Here is a 15,392-nt window from a genome sequence, read left to right as displayed (position 1 = left end):
GGGGCATACGAAGGGGCAGCGGGGTGATGGTGCTCCGGGGTGCCATGCTGGGGGGAGAGTGACAGTACGGTCGCTGTACTAGCTGCCGCTTGTGCGGCGTCCGTGTGGGCTGCCGCTCTTGCGGCAACTGTACAGGCAGCCCCTCTCGCAGCGACCGTATGGGCCATACGGGCAGCTGCTCTCGCGGCGACTGTACAGGCTGCTGCTCACGTAGCGTCCGTACAGGCAGCCCCCATACAGGCTGTATGGGAAGCCGCTTTCCTGGCGACCATACAGGCTGCCATGCATGCACAGTCCGTACAGGACATTGTGTGCGCACCCATCATCCAGGACTTGTTACCATATTATAGCTGCCACAAAATCTATCGGCATGCCACTGTGGGAGTCATAAAGCCAAGGCAGAGGCTTGTAAATACTGCAGGGTGCCCCCTGGCCTCGGCTGACCAGCACTCTGTGCCTTACAATGTATTAGGATGTATTGACCTTAAATGGAGTTGTGTTTCCTCTGGGCAGTGTTTCCTTATATGGTGATGGGTGTAATAAAAGCCTTGACCGGATGAGGTAACGTGAGACATTGGCAAATGGCCATGCGGCTGGGAGGACAAAGGAGAATAAAAAGTTACCGGAGGAGAGGGAAGCAAAAGGAGCTGTCCCTCCATTATGAAAATACTCGCTGCCTCTCTGTGTCTTCTTTCTATGCTATGCTAAGCACCATCTATGACGGCAGGACTCCGTCATGCCACCAGAACCAGGGAAGCCTTGCCAGTTGCAGCTCACACAGTTGAAGTGAAATAAAAGACAGAAGAATAGATAGGGAAGAAAGTTCCCTAGACTGCAGGAAAAGATAACAGTAGCTCCAGCATCTGATTCAGTGCAGGCTGCTGAGGGGTTTGACTCCTTAAGATCACCAACTGACTATGAGACACCTGGAAAGCACTCAGCCTCGGATGACCTCCACTCCAAAAAGTGGGAAAGAGGATTTAACAGTGACCAATATTGATTCTTTTGATAGCAGCCCCATATTCTCAACACAAAGTGAGAAGTTTTTGGACAAATCACTGATTTGTACATCAGTTCCCCCATGGCACAACTGTACCTTCCCCACACTCAGTCTACAAACCATGGGACTTGTGGGTTCAGTTGGCAACATCTGTGTGTATGACTATGACATAAACACACTGAAAGGATCAAACTGGATAAATGATCGCATAATAGATAGGTAGCCGTGTTGGTCTGCCATGGTCAAAACAAAATAAAAAAATTCCTTCCAGTAGCACCTTAAAGACCAACTGAGTTAGTTCTAGGTATGAGCTTTCGTGTGCATGCACACGAAAGCTCATACCTAGAACTAACTCAGTTGGTCTTTAAGGTGCTACTGGAAGGAATTTTTTTATTTCGCATAATAGATGCCTTTCTTGCCTCCAGGGTGATCATGGCCAAAGAGCTAGGTCACGATGGAACCATTTTCCCACTTACCGTACTTGCCACTTCATGCAGATATGTCAAAGATTGCCAGTGCAAGTTCTGAAGAACTGTTTGAGATTTGGAGTGCTAAGGAAAGATGTTTTGATTATTCCAGTAAATGAAAAAGTCCACTGGATACTGATAGTAATCATTTTTAAAAAGAAGACCATGCTCTATCGAGATTCCAAACATGGATTGAACCACTCTGTGATTGATGCAATAACATGCTTCTTAGCATATCTGTATGAGATGGATTCAAAATATCCCTATAGTTTTGCGGCTGGTCATTTTTTGCACCAACTGATATACCCAGGCAAGGTAATTCCAGTGACTATAGTCCTTTCAGATGTACCATTACCCATCTGATTGCTTCTGCTGCCCAATTACAGTTCATACAAAAGGATATGGCTGCCATTAGACCCTGGATTGCAAAAGAAATAATACAGTACTGTGGGAAAACCTATTTTGAAGGACAAGACAAATATTATCAAGTGGAAATTGATGCTGTTCCTCCCAAGGAGAGACAAATCTTGAACGAGAGTTACATTACTGTGTCTCGATCATGCCCAGAGGGATGGAAGGATACACTAACCTATTGCTCAGATATTTTACCTTCCTTGTTTGAAGGCTGCTGGTCACTATGTTTCTTGAAGGAAGGGTGCAGGAGGCCCAGTGGTGACCTTACTATGGTTTACTGTGAAGGAAACTGCAAGGACTGGTACCACTGCTTTTGCATAGGCATTGATTCAAAAGATCTTCCAGAGGTTTTCGTGTGTCCAGACTGTCAATCCACTGTGGCCAAATAGATTTTGAAACTGCGAACTGTCATATTCCACAGGTTGGTATAATACAGCAAAATCCAAACATATAGTTTTCATCATCATGGCAGGGATGGTCCTTTTCCATAGAATTCTTATTTATGGAGTTAGTTTATATATCCTGCTTTTCTCTACTTGAAGGAGTCTCAAAGTGGCTAAAAATCTCCTTTCCCTTCCACCCCTACAGCAGACACCTTGTGAGGTAGGTGGGGCTGAGAGAGTTCAGAGAGAAGTGTGACTGGCCCAAGGTCACCCAGCAGCCTGCATGTGGAGGAGCAGGGAAGCGAACCCAGCTCACCAGATTAGAGTCCACCGCTCTTAACCACTACACCACAGAAACGTATCTCTTAAAACTCTGGAGCAAGCTGTTCAGTTCAGCCTCATAGTGATACTGATTTGCGGAGGGAAGGTTGGTGATGAGCAAGATCTGTTCCCATTTCCCAACACAGAGACCACAGAGCAGTTTCTTTTGGGGGCTGAACCTGCAGAGTGTTTCTGTTCAGAATTTCTGTGGCAGAAATTGGCTAAGTGCCTTTATAAACATTCAGCTTCTCAAATCGAACCCCATCATGAAACTTTCAGGTGTAGCTGTTGGAGGTGGAGGGCAGAGAAGGTGCTAGTCCTTTCCTCCCTCCTCCCAGCCCCATGATCAGTTGCCCAATGGGCTGAATTTCAGGGCTTTTGCATGTAAATGGCAAGCTTGTTCTTTACTTAGAATCATAGAATCATAGAGTTGGAAGAGACCACAAGGGCCATCGAGTCCAACCCCCTGCCAAGCAGGAAACACCATCAGAGCACTCCTGACATATGGTTGTCAAGCCTCTGCTTAAAGACCTCCAAAGAAGGTCAGGAAGTTCTTCCTAATGTTTAGGTGGAATCTTTTTTCTTGTAGTTTGGAACCATTGCTCCGTTTCCGCTTCTCTGGAGCAGCAGAAAACAACCTTTCTCCCTCCTCTATGTGACATCCTTTTATATATTTGAACATGGCTATCATATCACCCCTTAACCTCCTCTTCTCCAGGCTAAACATGCCCAGCTCCCTTAGCCGTTCCTCATAAGGCATCGTTTCCAGGCCTTTGACCATTTTGGTTGCCCTCCTCTGGACCCGTTCCAGTTTGTCAGTGTCCTTCTTGAACTGTGGTGCCCAGAACTGGACACAGTACTCCAGGTGAGGTCTGACCAGAGCAGAATATAGTGGCACTATTACTTCCCTTGATCTAGATGCTATACTCCTATTGATGCAGCCCAGAATTGCATTGGCTTTTTTAGCTGCCGCGTCACACTGTTGGCTCATGTCAAGTTTGTGGTCAACCAAGACTCCTAGATCCTTTTCACATGTACTGCTCTCAAGCCAGGTGTCACCCATCTTGTATTTGTGCCTCTCATTTTTTTTGCCCAAGTGCAATACTTTACATTTCTCCCTGTTAAAATTCATCTTGTTTGTTTTGGCCCAGTTCTCTAATCTGTCAAGGTTGTTTTGAAGTGTGATCTTGTCCTCTGGGGTGTTAGCCACCCCTCCCAGTTTGGTGTCATCTGCAAATTTGATCAGGATGCCCTTGAGTCCATCATCCAAGTCGTTGATAAAGATGTTGAATAAGACCGGGCCCAAGACAGAACCCTGTGGCACCCCACTAGTCACTCTTCTCCAGGATGAAGAGGAACCATTGATGAGCACCCTTTGGGTTTGGTCAGCCAGCCAGTTACAAATCCACTGAGTGGTAGCATAGTCAAGTCCGCATTTTACCAGCTTCTTTACAAGAATATCATGGGGCACCTTGTCAAATGCCTTGCTGAAATCAAGGTAGGCTACATCCACTGTGTTCCCTTCATCTACCAGGCTTGTAATTCTGTCCAAAAACGAGATCAGGTTAGTCTGACATGACTTATTTTTCAGAAATCCATGCTGACTATTGGTGATCACAGTATTCCTTTCTAGGTGCTCACAGACTGTTTGCTTAATGATCTGCTCCAGAATCTTCCCTGGTATTGATGTCAGACTGACTGGGCGGTAATTATTTGGGACCTCTCTTTTCCCCTTTTTGAAAATAGGGACAACATTTGCCCTCCTCCAGTCTGCCGGGACTTCGCCTGTTCTCCAGGAATTCTCAAAGATGACTGCCAGTGCTTCTGAGATCACATCTGCCAGTTCTTTTAATACTCTTGGATGCAGAGTTTAGACTCTTTAAACTTGGGAACAGGTATTTGGCTCCATGACCAAAATGACCAAAAGGGTCAGCTTCTAGAGGACTGGAAAGATCATGATTGTACTTCCCCTACCCTCAGCCCCAACCCTGTTGAGTATTTTTTGTTATGAGACTGAGTGTTTGGGACTGATGCTGTAGCATTCTTGTCTGGGGGCTTGATGGAAAAACAGAAAAGTGTCCCTCACCTAACTCTCCAATGCCCTTCAACAAGAATGCTGTAGGAAATATTGCTAAGTCCAAAGGGAGGCAAGAATTTGCTTCAGCTCCACAACAGTAGCAAGAATACTTATCACAAAGTATTGGAAAACACAAGATCTACTGTCAGGAAACTGCCATTGGAGCCAAGGGTGGTGCTGAGGCTCCCTAATGATGCGGGAGAGGGAACCAGCAAAGAGAGAGAGGAAGCTTCCGCTGGGTTGTCAAGCCTCTGCTTAAAGACCTCCAAAGAAGGTCAGGAAGTTCTTCCTAATGTTTAGGTGGAATCTTCTTTCTTGTAGTTTGGAACCATTGCTCTGTGTCCGCTTCTCTGGAGCAGCAGAAAACAACCTTTCTCCCTCCTCTATGTGACATCCTTTTATATATTTGAACATGGCTATCATATCACCCCTTAACCTCCTCTTCTCCAGGCTAAACATGCCCAGCTCCCTTAGCCGTTCCTCATAAGGCATCGTTTCCAGGCCTTTGACCATTTTGGTTGCCCTCCTCTGGACCCGTTCCAGTTTGTCAGTGTCCTTCTTGAACTGTGGTGCCCAGAACTGGACACAGTACTCCAGGTGAGGTCTGACCAGAGCAGAATACAGTGGCACTATTACTTCCCTTGATCTAGATGCTATACTCCTATTGATGCAGCCCAGAATTGCATTGGCTTTTTTAGCTGCCGCGTCACACTGTTGGCTCATGTCAAGTTTGTGGTCAACCAAGACTCCTAGATCCTTTTCACATGTACTGCTTTCAAGCCAGGTGTTTCAAGCCATCTCTATTGCGATGTTGCAAATGCAGAGAAGGGAGAACACCCTAAGATTCAGAGGACTAACAGAGGACGCAGAGGAAATAATTGAGAAAAAAATCTCAAAAGAGCTAGCAGCTTGGTTAGACCTAGAAGAATCAGAAGTAGCACAAACAATAGAAAAAGCATTCAGAGTCAAATCTAATGTAGCAAAAGCAAAGAACTGGCCGGCTGATTGTTTAGTCTCTTTTAACTCTATGGATTTCAGAAATAGAATTTTACAAGCTAGTAACAAGAAGAAATTTCAATCAGAAGGAAATGATATTATCGTCCACAAGATCATTCCAAATCGGCTGATAAAAAAGAGAGAAGCTTATAGACCTCTGGCCGTGGCACTAAAGGCAAAGGCAGTGGACTATAGGTGGGAGTACCCGGAAGGCATCTCTTTTTTCTTTAAAGGGAAACGTAGAAAGTGCTTGTCGGCATTAGATGCGGACAAGTTCTGGAGAAAGTACCGGAAAGACCTCGGAGGAAAAAGGCAATTGTTGGGAGAATCAGAGGATATTGAACAAACAGTTGAGAGTTAGGAGACAGATCTAAGAAGGGAATTTATTAAATGTATTCTGAGACCTTGAATGTGTAATTTTATGTTTTATTTTTTTAACCCGTTGACGTATCATAAGAAATAAAGTATGGATTATAAATTTATTACTTGGAACATAAACGGTTTAAATGAAAAATCAAAAAGGAACAAGGTGGAACATATTCTGGTTAAGTAAAAATATGATCTAATCTGTCTGCAAGAAACTCATGTAGCGGAAAAACATAAAAGAGTATTAATAAATAAGAGATTAGGGCTTGAGTTTATTGCATCAAGTAAAGAAAAAAAGAGAGGGGTGGTAATTTATGTAAAACCTCAGCTGGAGCCAAAACTGCTTTACAATGATGAAAAAGGTCGAACAGTGATTATAGAGGTTAAGATCAATAATGAAAAAGTGATAGTTATTGGAATCTATGCACCAAATGAAAGAAAATCCAAATTCTATCAATTCTTGGAAGAAAAAATCATAGAATATTTAGGGGGGGAAATTATATTATTAGGAGATTTTAATGGAGTAGTCAATCCAAACATGGACAGGACAATAAAGAAAAAAGAAAAGAGGCAGAACAAACTCCCAACTACATTTTTCCAATTAATAGAACTCCTGGATTTGTTTGATGCTTGGAGGTTTAAGAACCCAACAGAGAAACAATTTACACATTACTCAGAGCCACATAAATCAGCGGGACGAATCGACGTGATCTGGACAACAAAGGATTTATTAAATAATATTACAAAAGCAGAAATCCATCCAAGGACAATTTCTGATCACAGCGCGGTCTGGGTTAATTTTAAAGGAAAAGAAGAAAAGGTGATGGACTACATGGAACTGGCTGAGATGACTGGCAGAACCGAAACCAAGGAGAAGAGTCGGTGGAAGAAGATTGGAAAAAATTTAAAGTTTATCTTCAGAAATATTGTAAAATTAAGGAATGTTAGAAAGATGTTGGAATAAAACTATGTGGTTTTAGCAGAAAAGATATAAAGGATTACGCAAAAATGAATTGGTGAAAGAAGAGAATGTAAAATTACAGTATATTAAGATAAATTATTAAGATAAAAACAAAGCTGCAAAGGATTTGCTGAAATATCTAACTGAATTAGAATACAAAAATGGGAGGTGTGTGGAGGTCAAGGAAGTAAGCGAATGAAAGCAAGTGATGTAAAGGTTTGACTTGTTTCTCTTTATTTTATTTTTTTTGTTCTTGGATGATATTTGTTTTCTTATGTATTGTTCTTTCTTTTTCTTTTTTGATTGTTCTGTTTTGACTTATATTTTTTCTTTTTTTCTGTAACCTTTAAAAAAAATTCTAATAAAAATTTACTAAAAAAAGAAAAAAAAAAGAATTTGCTTCAGCTCACCTTGTTAATGGCAGAGCAAAAGCTATGTGTGAGTCATTCTCAATCTACTTTCAGGACTGATTTTAGAACCCCATCATGCAAACATGACTATCCACACAGGGACCATCTATTTTTATTTTTTTCTGATACTGGATTTTAAGTTACAGTTACATCTTTTAAAACAGCTGTCAGTATATCACACTGTATTCCACTTGCCTTCCAAAGGAACACATGGCTCTCCCCACATGGCGGGTTAGGTTGAGACTGCTGATCCAAAGTGATCAGTAATTTTTACGGTAATTACAATCCTGCTTTCCCTTGTACCAGCTTACCTTGACTTCAGTAAGGCCTTTGAAAAGGTCCCCCATGATATTATTGCAAAAAAACTAGTAAAATGTGGGCTAGACAAAGCTACTGTTAGGTGGATTTGTAATTGGTTGATGGGCTGAACCCAAAGAGTGCTCATCAGTGGCTCACCTTCATCCTGGAAAAAAATGACTAATGGGGTTCCACAAGGTTCTGTCCTGGGCCTGGTACTATTCAATATTTTTATAAATGATTTGGATGATGGAATAGAGGGCGTGCTAGTCAAATTTGCAAATGACTGCAAACTGGGAGGGGTTGCTAATACACCAGAGGACAGGGTCAGAATTCAAAATGACCTGAATAGCCCAGAGAGCTGGGCCAAAACCAACAATATGGAGTTCCATAGGGAGAAATGTAAGGTGCTACACCTGGATAGAAAAAATGAAATGCACAGGTGGGGGACACTTGGCTTGACAACAGTACCAGTGAAAGGGATCTGGGAGTCTTAGTCGACCACAAGCTGAATATGAGTCAACAGTGTGATGTGGCAGCTAAGAACACCAATGCAATTCTGGGCTGCATCAATAGGAGTATAGTGTCTAGATCAAGTGAAGGAATGCCACCACACTATTCTGGTTGGTCAGACCACACCTGAAATACTGTGTCCAGTTGAAGAAGGATATTGTCAAGTTGGAGCATGTCCAGAGGAGGGTGAGGAAAATGTAAAAGGTCTGGAATCCAAGCCCTATGAGGAGAAACTTAGGGAGCTGGATTTGTTTAATCTAGAGAAGATAAAATTAAGGAGTGACATGATAGCCATGTTTAAATATTTGAAGGGATGTCATGTTGAAGAGGGAGCAAGCTTGTTTTCTGCTGTTCTAGAGACTAGGATGCAGAATAATGGATTCAAACTATGGGAAAAGAGATTCCACCTGGGCGCGGTAATCCAGTCAGGGAAAAAGGGAGGCATACTATGTTTAGGGCACCGTTTCCAGCCCCTTCCCCTTTTTGGGGTGAGCATAGTGGATCCTAAAAAGGGCTGCTCAGTCATGGATACAGCTGCTGAGCTGCTCAACTGCCTCATTCCTTGAGTCAGAACAACTGACCGCCCATGTGTCGGTTCATGACTAGGGGCTTCAACACCCTGCCCCCGTAGCCATTTAGAGATCGCCATGGGGAGGGTTTGTGGGGGTTGGGTTTTTGGAAGATGCCTGTGCGTGAATTTGTTTTATGTGTGTAGATCAGTGCACGCTGACCAACGCACAGTCTTCGCAGTAGGGCTCTGTTCTGATGGCATGAGTAGTCACGACGAACTGGTGGATCCTATCTGCTGCAGCCTTCATCTGCCTTCAGAGCCGTTGTAACACACTGCTTGTTATCTTTTTTTTTTTTTTTTATAAATATTTATTAAGGTTTTTTTTAAAATATAAATGCACACATCAAACAATCTTACTTTTATAACAACAAATTCTTCACTTCTTTGGACTCCCTCACGTCCCCCTCTCCCATTTACATCATTAAAAAAAAGAATTTTTCCAAACAAATTATCAACTTGTTTACAATCTCATGTCCACACATTCCAATATAATTTAACACTTTTTCCAATAAAATTTTTATATTTTCTTTAGTCTCACTTATCATCAAATTTAAATCTAGTTTAGTGGTGGCCAGTTTTTTATAATCTAGCATCCTTCTTAACATTCAAACAAATTACAATGTTTTTGTAGATACATCTTGAATTTCTCCCAGTCTTCCTCCATCTTTTCTTCTCCCAGGTCTCGGATTCTGCCAGTCATCTCGGCCAGTTGCATATAGTCCATCAGCTGCATCTGCCACTCTTCCAGTGTGGGTAAATCTTGAGTTTTCCAATTTTTTGCGATGAGAATCCTTGCTGCCGTTGTTGCATACATGAAAAATGTTCGATCCTTCTTTAACACCTTCTGGCCGACAATACCCAAAAGGAAGGCCTCTGGTTTCTTAGTGAAGGTATACTTAAATACCTTTTTCAGCTCATTGTATATCATTTCCCAGAAGGCCTTCACCTTAGGGCATGTCCACCAGAGGTGGAAGAATGTTCCTTCATTTTCTTTACATTTCCAACATTTATTGTCAGACGAATGGTATATTTTGGCAAGTTTAACTGGGGTCATGTACCATCTATATATCATTTTCATAACATTTTCCTTCAGAGCATTACATGCAGTGAAGTTCAACCCAGTGGTCCACAACCTTTCCCAGTCCTCGAACATAATGTTATGCCCGATATCCTGTGCCCATTTTATCATAGCCGATTTAACCATTTCGTCTTGTGTGTTCCATTTTAGCAGCAAGTTATACATTCTAGATAGTACCTTGGTTTTGGGTTCTAACAATTCTGTTTCTAACTTCGATTTCTCCACCTGGAACCCTAACTTTTTGTCATTTTTGAAAACTTCTTTAATCTGAGCATAATGTAACCAGTCTCGCACCTTATCCTTCATTTTCTCCAAACTCTGCAATTTCCAATTGTCTCCATCTTTTTCTAATAATTCCCAATATTTTGGCCATTTGGCCTCCATATTGGGTCTTTTTAGGGCCTTAGCCTCCAGAGGTGAGAGCCACCTTGGAGTTTTGTTTTCCAATAAGTCTTTATATTTCGTCCAGACATTGAACAGTGCTTTCCTGACAATATGGTTCTTAAAGGCCTTATTGATCTTAACTTTGTCATACCATAAGTATGCATGCCAACCAAAAGCATTGTTAAAACCTTCCAAGTCCAGCACGTCAGTGTCTTCGAGAAGTAGCCAATCTTTTAGCCAACAGAAAGCTGCGGCTTCATAGTACAACTTTAAGTCTGGCAGGGCAAAGCCACCTCTTTCTTTCGCATCTGTTAATATCTTAAACTTAATTCTGGGCTTTTTGCCCTGCCAGACAAATTTAGATATATCTTTCTGCCACTTCCGGAAGCACTCCGTTTTGTCCACAATCTGTAATGTTTGAAACAAAAACAACATTTTTGGCAATACATTCATCTTAATAGCAGCAATTCGGCCTAACAAAGAAAGCTTCAATTTTGTCCAACTATCCAAGTCTCTCTTAATTTCAGACCAACATTTTTCATAATTGTCCTTAAATAGACTCAGGTTTTTTGCTGTTATGTTTACCCCTAGGTATTTTACTTTTTTAACCATAGTTAGTTCTGTTTCTCTCTGAAACCTTTCCGACTCTGTATCTGTCAAATTTTTCCCCAACACTTTAGTTTTCTGTTTATTTAATTTAAATCCTGCCACCCGACCAAAATCCTGTATCAGTTGTAATACTCTTTTCGTACTAGATTCTGGCTCCTGCAGAGTCAAAACTAGGTCATCTGCAAAAGCTTTCAATTTGTATTGTTTCGCTCCGACCTGAATCCCTTCCACCAACCGGTCCCCTCTGATCAAGTTCAAGAGCACCTCCAGAACCGAAATGAATAACAAAGGGGAAATCGGGCAGCCTTGTCGTGTTCCTTTTTCAATTTTGAACTCTTCTGTAACCACATTGTTAACTATCAGTTTGGCCTTTTGTTCTGAATATATTGCGTCAATCCCATTCTCAAACCCCCGTCCCACTCCCATTTCATTCAAATTTCCCTTCATAAATTTCCAAGAAATATTGTCAAAGGCCTTCTCCGCATCTATGAAAATTAACACTGCTTTTGTATTTATGTCTGTTTGCAAAAGTTCCAAAACGTCAATAATGTTCCTAGTATTTGCAAACATATGTCTACCTGGGAGAAAGCCTGCCTGGTCTTTGTGAATTACTTCATTAAGCACTCTTTTGAGTCTACTTGCCAAAATGTCTGCAAATATTTTATAATCCACATTCAAAAGGGAGATGGGACGATAGTTTTTGAGTTGTGTCTTTTCAGCTTCAGATTTTGGTATCAATGTGATAAAGGCTTCCTTCCACGATTCCGGCGCCTTCTTCCCTTCCATAATTTCATTACAGACCTCCATCATTGGTTGGGTCAGATAGTCTTTTAATGTCTTGTAATACTTGGAGGTCAAACCGTCTGGCCCTGGAGATTTGCCCAGTTGCATGTTCTGGATAGCTTGTTCAATCTCTTGTTGTGTTATTTTGTTGTTCAGGATTAATCTGTTTTTTTGTGACAACTTTGTTAATCCATTTCTTTCCAGAAATTGTTTAATCTCAACCTCATCTTGCGGCCCTTGAGTGTATAATTTTTTAAAGTATCTCTGGAAGCACTTTCTAATTTCCATGGGGTTCTGGATATTTCTTCCTTCAATTTCTAGGTTTGTAACTGTATTTAATTTCTGTCTCTTCTTCAACTGCCAAGCTAGCAGTTTTCCACATTTATTTGCCGATTCAAAAGTTTTTTGTTTCATTAATTTAATCTTCCATTCTATTTCTTGGTTTATCAATTTAGAATATTGGGCTTGATATAGTTTAATTTCTCTCAGAATCGGCTGTGACTTCGGGTTTGATCTTAATTTCTTCTCCAATTCTTTAATTTTCTGCAAAATCTTATCTTTCCTTTCATTTTGTGTTCTTTTCTTTACAGTGTTCTGTTGTATCAAGAACCCCCTCATCACAGCTTTGCTTGCGTCCCAGATAGTTCTTTTTTCCACCGTAGTGTTCATATTTATTTCAAAATAATCCTTCAATGTTTTTTGGGCCTTCTTGAGAATCTCCTGATCTCTAAACAAGCTATCATTCATCTTCCATCTAAAGGAGCCGGTTGGCAATAGTGTCATATCCATCTTCAGCGCATTATGGTCGGAGCAGGTCTTTGGGCAGATTTCCACTTTTCTGACCTTGGGTGCCAGACCTCTAGATATCCATATTTGGTCGATTCTTGTCCAAGTCAGTTGGGCTTCAGAGAAGAATGTTCCCTCTCTTCCCAGGGGGTTCTTAGTTCTCCAAATATCAATCCAGTCCATATTGTCAGCCATTTCAAAAAAGGTCTTTGGTAGTCTGCCGTCTTTTGTAGCGTTTTGATTTTGTGACTTATCCATATTTGTCGATACGACCCCACACTGCTTGTTATCACCCACCTGTTCTGCCGTTGAGGACTTCTTGGATCATTCTTTGTCTAGCTCCTTCCCTGTTATGTACTAAGCTTGGATCCTAGAACAATAGCCAAGTAGGATCCTAGAATGCAAGAACTGACTGGCTTGCAGGAAAAGACGAATCAGGCTCCAGGAGGGAAGCAGAATCAGCCAGTCAGACGGGACTCATTGTGTAAATAATGTATATAAAAGCCTGAGGTTTGGGGGGAAATTCAGTCACTGTTTTACAAGCTGCAATAAAGAGCATGAAATCACTACAGGACTCTGGGCATATTTAATTTTCTTTGACCTTACCACCTTGGGTGACCCTGCTGGGAGTACGAGATTCCCAACCGCTTCACTCACAAGGGTCATAGGAATGTGCAAGCCCATTCACCATGACAAGTGAGAGAACTGAGATAGATTGCACTGAGCCCTGGTCTCATTAGACAAAGCGTTCCACCAAAAAGGCTCTGGTTGAGGACAGCTGGATATGTTTTGGGCCAGGGACCTCCAGTAGGTTGCTGTTAGATGAGCGTCACACTCATGGGGGTGTATTGGAAGATAATTCCCACAGATAAGAAAGGTCACAGACTGTTTAGGGCTTTAAAGATTAGCACCAAAACATTGAACCTGATTCGATACTCCACCTGGAGCCAATCCAGCTGATGAACAACCAACTGAATGTGGGCTCTCCACAAAGTCCAAGTAAGAACTCATGCATCTGCATTTTAGACCATATGGAGTTTCTGGAGCAGTCTCAAGGGTAGCCCTGCATCTCTCTCTCTCTATCACAATTATACCCTGCACTCCCCGGCTCAGGTGTACAGCAACATAAAGTAGTCTAGTCTGCAGGTGACTACTGCATGGATCACCATGGCTAGGTTGGAAAGGGACAGGTACAGTACCGATTGCCTAACCTGACATAGATTCAAAAATTCCAGTTTGGCTATATTTGTGACCAATGCCTCCATAGAGACAGAAGCATCCAGGATCACAAAGGGACTCCTGATAGCAGCTACAGTTGACAATTGCGCCCCATGAAGAGCTGGGAGCTGGCAAACCGAACTGAAATCATTCTGGCCCAGCCATTGGGCGCCCATCTTTAATGGATAGAGATTAAGCCGACTCCATTTCCTCCATCCCAGCACACCCACCTAAAAATTGGCCAATATATCCAGGGTAGCATCTGGCCAGGGCCATGAAGCAGTAGATCCATGATGTTTGTGGTCAGATCTGTGGTTATGTACAGGATATTTGAATAAAGGGTGAATTTGGGGTTCCCCAATGCAAAAAGTGTGATGATCCATGAGGATCCGTGCTTCAAAACCACGTTTTTGGTCCATGGTGTTGCCAGGGAGCCGTGGATCTTAGTTTTTTGTGGTGCGGGCTGTGGCCCTGGCCATGATGTGTGATTTGACGGTGAGTTTGGGTTGGCCCAAGGGAAAAGGCGTAAGGATCCATGAGGATCCATGCTTCGAAACCACGTTTTTGGGCCACGGTATGGCCAGGAACCCGTGGATCCGAGTTTTTTTGCAGTGAAAGCTGTGCCCGTGGCTATGGCGTGTGATCTGACGGTGAATTTGGGTTGGCCCAATGCGAAAAGAGTGAGGATCCATGAAGATCCGTGATTCAAAACCACGTTTTTGGACCACAGAGTGGCCAGGAAGCCATGGATCCGTGATTTCCGTGGTGCAGGCTGTGCCCTCAGACATGATGTGTGATTTGACGGTGAGTTTGGGTTGGCCCAATGCAAAAAGCGTGAGGATCCATGAGGATCCGTGCTTGAAAACCACGTTTTTGGACCATGGAGTGGCCAGGAAGTCGTGGATCCGTGATTTTTGTGGTGCAGGCTGTGCCCTCAGACATGATGTGTGATTTGACAGTGAGTTTGGGTTGGCCCAATGCAAAAAGCATGAAGATCCATGAGGATCCGTGCTTCAAAACCACGTTTTTGGGCCACGGCAAGGCCAGGCAGGCGTGGATCCGAGTTTTATGTGGTGCAGGCTGTGCCCCTGGGAATGATGTGTGATTTGACGGTGAGTTTGGGTTGGCCCAATGCAAAAAGCGTGAGGATCCATGAGGATCCGTGATTCAAAACCACGTTTTTGGACCATGGAGTGGCCAGGCAGGCATGGATCCGTGTTGTTTGTGGTGCAGGCTGTGCCCTCAGACATGATGTGTGATTTGACGGTGAGTTTCCGTTGGCCCAATGCAAAAAGCGTGAGGATCCATGAGGATCCGTGCTTCAAAACCACGTTTTTGAGCCAGGGCGTGGCCAGGAAGCCGTGGATCCGTGATTTTTGTGGTGCAGGCTGTGCCCTCAGACATGATGTGTGATTTGACAGTGAGTTTGGGTTGGCCGAATGCAAAAAGTGTGAAGATCCATGAGGATCCGTGGTTCAGAACCAAGTTTTTGGGACACGGTTTCGCCAGGAAGTCGTGGATCCGTGATTTTTGTGTTGCATGCTGTGCTGCTGGTCATGATGTTTGATCTGATGGTGACTTTGGGCTGATCTAGTGCAAAAATCATGAGGATTCATGAGGATCCGTGCTTTGGAACCACGTTTCTGGGCCAGGGCGTGGCCAGGCAGGCGCGGATCCGTGATTTTTGTGGTGTAGGCTGTGCCCCTGACTACGATATGTGATTTGACGGTGAGTTTGGGTTGGCCCGATGCAAAAAGC

Source organism: Podarcis erhardii, assembly GCF_964252035.2.
Source record: "Podarcis erhardii genome assembly, chromosome: W".
In the NCBI taxonomy this organism is placed as follows: Eukaryota; Metazoa; Chordata; class Lepidosauria; order Squamata; family Lacertidae; genus Podarcis; species Podarcis erhardii.
Note: the sequence above shows the minus strand (reverse complement) of the source record.